This window comes from Bos mutus, chromosome 5, assembly GCF_027580195.1.
Source record: "Bos mutus isolate GX-2022 chromosome 5, NWIPB_WYAK_1.1, whole genome shotgun sequence".
Classification (NCBI taxonomy): Eukaryota; Metazoa; Chordata; class Mammalia; order Artiodactyla; family Bovidae; genus Bos; species Bos mutus.
The window spans coordinates 48,014,658-48,023,556 of NC_091621.1; the positions used below are offsets into that span (position 1 = coordinate 48,014,658).

Genomic DNA, 8,899 nt, shown 5'->3' on the forward strand with positions numbered 1-8,899 from the left:
TAATGATTGTAATAGTACAGACAGTTTCTACCAAGAATCAACCACTTGAAACAAATGTCTAAACCCTCCTTTGTTATTGTACTCTATGTTCCAATGGTGAAAATCCAGAATAAATTTTTGTAATATAAATGGAATGTGTAAGACTCTGTCATGTCGTATCTATCAAGTATCTTCAAGTTTAGACAGCATATTGGTAACTGTGTGGAATAACTGGAACTAATCTCATATTACTTGTGGGAATGTAAATTGGTTCAGTCAGTTTGAAAAATCAGCAGTTTCCACTAAAGTCATGCCTATACCTAGCCATTGAACAGCAGCTCCACTCCTAAATAAACATATATGAAAAATGACTGCATGTGTTCACTGGGAGGGAAGGGAAAAATAATTTTCTGGGTTCTTAGCTGAGACTCCCCATAATAAAAAGACAAATGAATGGGAGAAAAATGAATCTAATTACATACAGGAATCCACAAGATATGAGAATCAAAGGCAGCCATGCAGTTAGGCTTGTACCCTATCCTGAGATAAGGAAAGGGACAGGAATCTGGAGCTTCAGAGGAGAGGAACCCACACAGAACTGTAAGAAAGAAAGGCAAGCATTTGGTAAACAAACGTTTGTCCTGCATTGCAGATTAAGTCTAATGAAGAAGTTGGTAACGACTGTGTTCTTAGTACAGTCCCCCTTCCTACTTTTAGGCAGTTAGGGGAGAAGGAAAAACTTTTCCTGTTGCTGGATCTTGTTTGCCTTCAGCTCAAAATGACCCACATGGCGAAGTGGCACATTTTGGGGTGGCCTGTTCTGCCCTCCTTCATCACCAAAAGACATGAACAATGGTGTTATACCAGCCTTATTTCTAATAGCTCCAAGCTAGCCACCCAAATGGACATCAACAGGGAAATGGATAGACGAATTGTGGCACTTTCATGTAGTAAAATATTTCATAGCAATGAAAATGATGAGCTAATTTTAAAAATGATCCAATGACGCATGCAAAAGCATGACTGCATCTCAAAGGTATTATGTTGGGCAAAAGAAGCCAGGCACGAAAGGAGTACCTGTATGAAGTTCACGCTCAGTCACTCAGTCACGTCCCACTCTTTCTGACCCCAGGGACTGCAGCCTGCCAGGCTCCTCTGTCCATGGGATTTTTCCTGGCAAGAACACTGGAATGGGTTGCCAGTTCCTCCTCCAGGGGATCTTCCTGACCCAGGGATTAAACCTGAGCCCCCTGCCCTGGCAGACAAATTCTTTACCACTGAGCCACCTGGGAAGCCCTGTATGAAGTTCAGAGACAGGTAAAGTTAACTGATGGTGATTAAAAAAAGAAAATCTCTTGTTCCAGGGGGGGATGGGGAGGTATTCTTGGGAAGTTCATGCTCAAAAGAGCTAAACACTCCAGTGGCTTTCCGGAAAGGGTTTTTTAAGACAGTGTGAGAGGGAGGCTCGTGAGATGGATGATCAGATTGTGTTCAGTTCTCTAACCACAATAGTGGTTAATAGTGAGGTAACAGGGTGATGTTTTGGAAATATCGATCATCAGCTTTTCTGATTTTAATCAATCTGGGATCTGCATGCTGTTGGTCAGCATGCAGTTAACTTCTTTCACCTGGCCGGGGTTTTAGTATCTATAAAACAACTCAAAGATATGGCTCAAGATATTATCTATAGCCCTTAAGGAGGAACTAAAGATCCTTGATTTTGTTTTTTAGTTAAACTATCATAATTTTGTCTTGTTTGATTTCCTTTGGTTTATTCTGATTCTGTAACTTTTCTGATCCTAGGAGGCTAAAGGTTTTTTTTTACAGGGAAGAGGCTAGGGACATGGGGAGGCGCGATGAGAGGCCTGTCCCCAGGAAGATCCCATGGGGTCCTGCTTGGCTTTATGACTTAGTAAAATCCTATAGACATCATTAAGAACAGATGTACGTGTTTATCCATAAGGATGTTTGTTTCAGTGCCCTTTGTAATATTGAGCATTTGGAAACAATCCAGTGTTTCCAGAGCATATTGGTAAATATACTTTGTAATAATGTGCAGCTATTTGAACAACATGGTGGGGAAAGGGCCTATATTTATAGTCATGTGTGTTTCTACTAAGAAAACCAGACAGACACAGTAAAGACTACAGGAAACTGTGTTAGTTGACTCAAAAAGTAGCTGTAGTGATGATGAAGACATTTGCAATGTATCAGTTCAGTTCAGTTCAGTCACTCAGTTGTGTCCGACTCTTTGCAACCCCATGAATCGCAGCACGCCAGGCCTCCCTGTGCATCACCAACTCCCGGAGTTCACTCAGACTCACATCCATCAACTCAGTGATGCCATCCAGCCATCTCATCCTCTGTCGTCCCCTTCTCCTCCTGCCCCCAGTCCCTCCCAGCATCAGAGTCTTTTCCAATGAGTCAACTCTTCGCATGAGGTGGCCAAAGTACCGGAGTTTCAGCTTTAGCATCATTCCCTCCAAAGAAATCCCAGGATGGATCTCCTTTAGGATGGACTGGTTGGATCTCCTTGCAGTCCAAGGGACTCTCAAGAGTCTTCTCCAACACCACAGTTCAAAAGCATCAATTCTTCAGTGCTCAGCTTTCTTCACAGTCCAACTCTCATATCCATACCTCACATCCATACATGACCACTGGAAAAACCATAGCCTTGACTAGACGGACCTTTGTTGGCAAAGTAATGTCTCTGCTTTTCAATATGCTATCTAGGATGGTCATAACTTTTCTTCCAAGGAGTAAGCGTCTTTTAATTTCATGGCTGCAGTCACCATCTGCAGTGATTTTGGAGCCCAAAAAAATAAAGTCTGACACTGTTTCCCCATCTATTTCCCATGAAGTGATGGGACCAGATGCCATGATCTTTGTTTTCTGAATGTTGAGCTTTAAGCCAACTTTTTCCCTCTCCTCTTTCACTTTCATCAAGAGGCTTTTGAGTTCCTCTTCACATAAGGGTGGTGTCATCTGTATATCTGAGGTTATTGATATTTCTCCTGGCAATCTTGATTCCAGCTTGTACTTCTTCCAGCCTAGCGTTTCTCATGATGTACTCTGCATATAAGTTAAATAAGCAAGGTGATTATATACAGCCTTGACGTACTCCTTTTCCTATTTGGAACCAGTCTGTTGTTCCATGTCCAGTTCTAACTGTTGCTTCCTGACCTGCATACAGATTTCTCAAGAGGCAGGTCAGGTGGTCTGGTATTCCCATCTCTTTCAGAATTTTCCACAGTTTATTGTGATCCATACAGTCAAAGGCTTTGGCATAGTCAATAAAGCAGAAATAGATGTTTTTCTGGAACTCTCTTGCTTTTTCCATGATCCAGCGGATGTTGGCAATTTGATCTCTGGTTCCTCTGCCTTTACTAAAACCAGCTTGAACATCTGGAAGTTCATGGTTAACATATTGCTGAAGCCTGTTTTGGAGAATTTTGAGCATTACTTTACTAGCGTGTGAGATGAGTGCAATTGTGTAGTAGTTTGAGCATTCTTTGGCATTGCCTTTCTTTGGGATTGGAATGAAAACTGACCTTTTCCAGTCCTGTAGCCACTGCTGAGTTTTCCAAATTTGCTGGCATATTGAGTAGAGCACTTTCACAGCATCATCTTTCAGGATTTGAAATAGCTCCACTGGAATTCCATCACCTCCACTAGCTTTGTTCATAGTGATGCTTTCTAAGGCCCACTTGACTTCACATTCCAAGATGTCTGGCTCTAGGTGAGTGATCACACCATCATGATTATCTGGGTCATGAAGATCTTTTTTGTACAGTTCTTCTGTGTATTCTTGCCGCCTCTTCTTAATATCTTCTGTTTCTGTTAGGGCCATACCATTTCTGTCCTCTATCAAGCCCATCTTTGCATGAAATGTTCCCTTGGTATCTCTAATTTTCTTGAAGAGATCTCTAGTCTTTCCCATTCTGTTGTTTTCCTCTATTTCTTTGCATTGATCGCTGAGGAAGGCTTTCTTATCTCTTCTTGCTATTCTTTGGAACTCTGCATTCAGATGCTTGTATATTTCCTTTTCTCCTTTGCTTTTCACTTCTCTTCTTTTCACAGCTATATGTAAGGCCTCCTCAGACAGCCATTTTGCTTTTTTGCATTTCTTTTCCATGGGGATGGTCTTGATCCCTGTCTCTTGTACAATGTCACGAACCTCCGTCCATAGTTCATCAAGCACTCTGTCTATCAGATCTAGTCCCTTAAATCTATTTCTCACTTCCACTGTATAATCATAAGGGATTTGATTTAGGTCATACCTGAATGGTCTAGTGGTTTTCTCTACTTTCTTCAATTTAATTCTGAATTTGGCAATAAGGCGTTCATGATCTGGACCACAGTCAGCTCCCGGTCTTGTTTTTGTTGACTGTATAGAGCTTCTCCATCTTTGGCTGCAAAGAATATAATCAATCTGATTTCGGTGTTGGCCATCTGGTGATGTCCATGTGTAGAGTCTTCTCTTGTGTTGTTGGAAGAGGGTGTTTGCTATGACCAGTGCATTTTCTTGGCAAAACTCTATCAGTCTTTGCCATGCTTCATTCCATATTCCAAGGCCAAATTTGCCTGTTACTTCAGGTGTTTCTTGACTTTCTACTTTTGCATTCCAGTCCCCTATAATGAAAAGGAAGTGGTCAAACAGGCGATGGCAAGAGTGAAAGTCGACATTCTACGAATCAGCGAACTAAAATGGACTGGAATGGGTGAATTTAACTCAGATGACCATCATATCTACTACTGCGGGCAGGAATCCCTTAGAAAAAATGGAGTAGCCATCATGGTCAACAAAAGAGTCCGAAATGCAGTACTTGGATGCAATCTCAAAAACAACAGAATGATTTCTGTTCGTTTCCAAGGCGAACCATTCAATATCACAGTAATCCAAGTCTATGCCCCAACCAGTAACACTGAAGAAGCTGAAGTTGAAGAGTTCTATGAAGACCTACCAGACCTTTTTGCAATGTATACATTGAATCAAATTGATAGATGAAAATATAATAGATATTGATTATGTATTATTCACCTCCCTGGAAGAAACATACTGTAAATTTTATGTTTATTCCTAAAGTCTATTTATTCTCATATTCTTTGGTTTGGCCTTCAATTTACTTTCTATTCTTCTGACTTAGACTCAGCAAATGAAATCTTGTCTGTGGCCTGAAATAGCAGTTTTCCTTTTCAGCAATTGCTGGTTAAAAAAACCCTAAGCGTGTAAGAGAGGGTGTTAATGTAAGTACAGAGACTGGGAGCTAAACGGTAAGGCTGTGTGGAAGAGAAAGCTGTTGAATAAAGTTGAAGGCTGAAAACATCCCATAATAAAATCCTACTCTGTTTTTAGTAACCATGAAATGTCTTTTTAGAGTTGTCTCTAAGAAACCCACTGGGAAACATCCAGATTGTCTAAAATTTAGTATCTCCAATGGAAATAACATTACCTGCCAATTAATTGTCATGGTATAACATTATTCAAATTAGGAACTGTGGTGGCTCAGATGGTAAAGAATCTGCCTGCAGTGTGGGAGACCTGGGTTGGATCCCTGAGTCGGGAAGATCCCCTGGAAAAGGAAATGGCAACCCCCTCCAGTATTCTTGCTGGGAAAATGCCATGGACAGAGGTGCCTGGTGGGCTGCAGTCCATGGGGTCACAAAGAATTGGACATGACTGAGCGACTAACACAAGATTACATAAAGTTCTTTCAAGAAAGAGATCCTCGAAAATTTATTTCTGTCTTTTCTTCTTCTGGCCAAAGGAAGAATTAAGTCAGTGACTTTGGTGGTTCCTTATTTTGAACAGTGCATATCAGAAATTGTGCACTATCATTTTTAAAAGCTTTCTTCAGTTAGCCAAGAATCTTTGAAAGAGGGTAATTTTTTCATTGGGGAAAGGAAGAAGCACTTTATTGTCAAGGTTGCTTTATATTTAGCCTTTTTAAAAACTTCTTGGCCTCAATTTCTGTATCTACCAAATGGAAATAACAGTGCTACAACATCTTATTGGTATTAGATGAATTAAATGGTGTCTGGAATGAGGCAAGTGCTAATAAATAGTAACTGTATATTTCTGTATACACATACATAACAGCACACAGATATAGCTCTGTGTCCAGGAGTCTTTATCTTAGTTTTTCATCTCCTATATTTGGCTATATTTGGCTCACACCTATATTTGGCTCACAACTATATTTGCTCACACTAGGCCCCATAATTTTTGATTGAAGCCCCCCCCCCTTTTTTGGTTTGTCATATATAGCAGAAAAAAAAACTTTAGTGACTCATTTTATCCTTCAGGCCACAGCAACCTGGGGTTTCAGTAGAATTATAAACATCTCCTAGAAAAACTTAACATGACAAGAGCAGATCTAACCCCTTCCAAAACTCCCCTTTTTATTCAAAAGGACTTTTGTGGTGCCCAGGCTTTCTGCCTCCTTCATTCATGCATCCCATAAATATTTACTGAACAGTAATTATAACTTGTACACATAGGTAGATGCTGGAGACATTGTGAACAAAACAAGAAAAGGCCTTTGCCGTCATTCATGAGATTTATTCTGCTGGGGGTGTCCCCAGCTATCATTTCTTCTGCTCCAGTGTTTACCAAGCAATTCTCACCTCCCCGACCCCCTCGCCGCACCCCAACTGTTGGGGAGAGCAGCCTCTTGCTTCAGCGGGCACAGCTGTTCTCTGAGCAGTGGGCTTTGAAGCCTTCCTCCTCCTCAGCTTTGCTGGACTTCTGAACAGGTCAATGGTTATGTAGTCCAGACTGCATCTGGAACCCTCTCTCCAGAACTCCGTTGAAATGAACTTATTGTTGCACAGTCTTGGCCCCAGGCTTGAAAAATATCCCCCACACAAATACCAGCTTATCTGAGGCGTGTCCACATGATTTACTAGCACCCTTTTGCCTTACAGAGATGGGAAAGGAATACCAGGGGAATGTGTCAGCTCCTACCGGCAGGCACCGGAGATATTTTCAGGGAAGGGTAAGGCGTTCCCATCCAGAGTCTCTTCAGATTCTTGAAACTGCAAGGACTGTGCAAAGACAAAAAGCAAAAGTAAACACTAAAACTGTGAATGAAGAATGAACACAAAGAGGGGATATCCTTCTATGGAAATAAGCTTTCCTGCAGAGGAGAAAAACAAGAACCTGATGAAAAATCTGTCAGCCTGGACTAATAAGTGGAGCCCAGACTCTGCACCGTGCCTCCCGCATCCCCAGTTCTCTGCTAAAACACTTTGTTTTTAAATGGAAATTAATGTTTGGTAGCTGAGGGACTGACGTCGTTGACGCCGGTTCCATTGTGGAGCGGAGACACAAACAAACAACAAATGAGAAGATTATTCTGAGAGTGGGTTAAGCAGACCGTGAGAGGGGCAGTAAAGTGACGGGGAAAACCAAGCAAATTCTGTGAAGTCTGGCTCACCTGTAGAGGCAGCTTGAATTGAGAAGGTCCTTGCACGGAGTCCCTGGTGGCTCAGAGGTTAAAGCGTCTGCCTGGAATGTGGGAGACCTGGTGGCTCAGAGGTTAAAGCGTCTGCCTGGAATGCGGGAGACCTAGGTTCGATCCCTGGATCGGGAAGATCCCCTGGAGAAGGAAAATGGCACCACACTCCAGTACTCTTGCCTGGAGAATCCCATGGAGGGAGGAGCCTGGTAGGCTACACCCCATGGGGTCCCAAAGAGTTGAAAGGACAGAGCGACTTCACTTTCACTTTCCCCTGAGTTCGGCATTTGTTCGCCCCAAATGTCATTTGTTCAGTATCCAAGCCTCTTACCCGGTGCTGGGCTCTGGGGACTCAGTGGGGGTTGGGGTGGGGGAGGAGCCAAAATCCGTCCAGCCCTTCCCACTCCCCCCCCAACCCCCACCGCCTTGGAACTCCCTCCCAGCGCTGGGAAGTCGGGGAGCCAGATTCACTTTGAGGTCTTTCCAGCTCCTGGGCTCGCTGTCCCCCTGTTGGGGTTTTATTTGTACTTTTGTGTGTGTTAAGTACTAATAGTCGCTTGAGTTTGACTCTCTGCGACCCTATGGACTGTAGCCTGCCAGGCTCTTCTGTTCATGGGATTCTCCCAGGCAAGAATACTGGAGTGGGCAAGATCTCCCCCCCCCACCCAGGGATCCAACTGGGGGGTCTCCTGCATTGCAGGCAGATTCTTTACTGCTGGCACCACCTTCAAACCCTGTTGTGGTTTTGTTTTTATTTGTACTTTTAATCCTGGCTAAAATCTTTATTTCTGCTGTGGAATTCCACTTTTCCTTTGATCTTGGAAGCAGCTTTGGGCCACAGTGTTCTTCGGACCCAGAGAACCATATTCTCAAGTGATATGACTGATTCTACCGTTTGTTTCCAGCGTCAGTATTTTTCCCCCTTACCCTCTGAATGAGTTTCTTTCTAAGCTCTGATTGATGCTTTCTCCTCCCAGATATTTTCTCAAGTCCTCCCAAGATTTTCTCTGCTCCCCAAGACAGACACAAAAGCCACCTCCTTTCAAACCAAACTCAGTATAAACTGAAATGAAAGCAGGAAAAGAATTACTGAAGGTGCTCCAGAATTTTGACTTTTCTCATTCTAAAATCAAATTCTGTTTGAAAGGCAGGGACAGGTTTACAGGAGAACATGATAAAATGAAGGTCCTTATGTTTGATTCAGAGAACTCTAATGCAGAGGCTATAGAAGAACCGTAAATAAACATGATTATGAAAACTTTAAAATGATAAAATATGACTCTTACATCTTTAATTTTAACCATTCATTCATTCATTCAGCCAACTGATGGTTGTTGAACACCTGCTGTGAGCCAGGCCCTGCAATGCTGAGGAACCATTGGCAGTAGCAAAGTAAACCAAAAAAAATGTCTTGCTCTTGCAGAGTTTATATTCCAGCTCTGTGAATATTGACTGGAGGA

At 42.4% G+C, this 8,899-nt stretch overlaps 1 long non-coding RNA gene across 1 annotated transcript; it reads right to left on the reverse strand.

Moving 5' to 3' along the window:
• Positions 1 to 2,274: 2,274 nt before the first annotated feature.
• LOC138987827 (uncharacterized) lies at positions 2,275 to 7,738 on the reverse strand. The gene is made up of 3 exons (XR_011464119.1): positions 7,419 to 7,738; positions 6,947 to 7,026; positions 2,275 to 4,611 (listed from the first exon to the last, which is right to left on the reverse strand). It is a non-coding gene; the product is annotated as an uncharacterized lncRNA (long non-coding RNA).
• Positions 7,739 to 8,899: the final 1,161 nt, after the last annotated feature.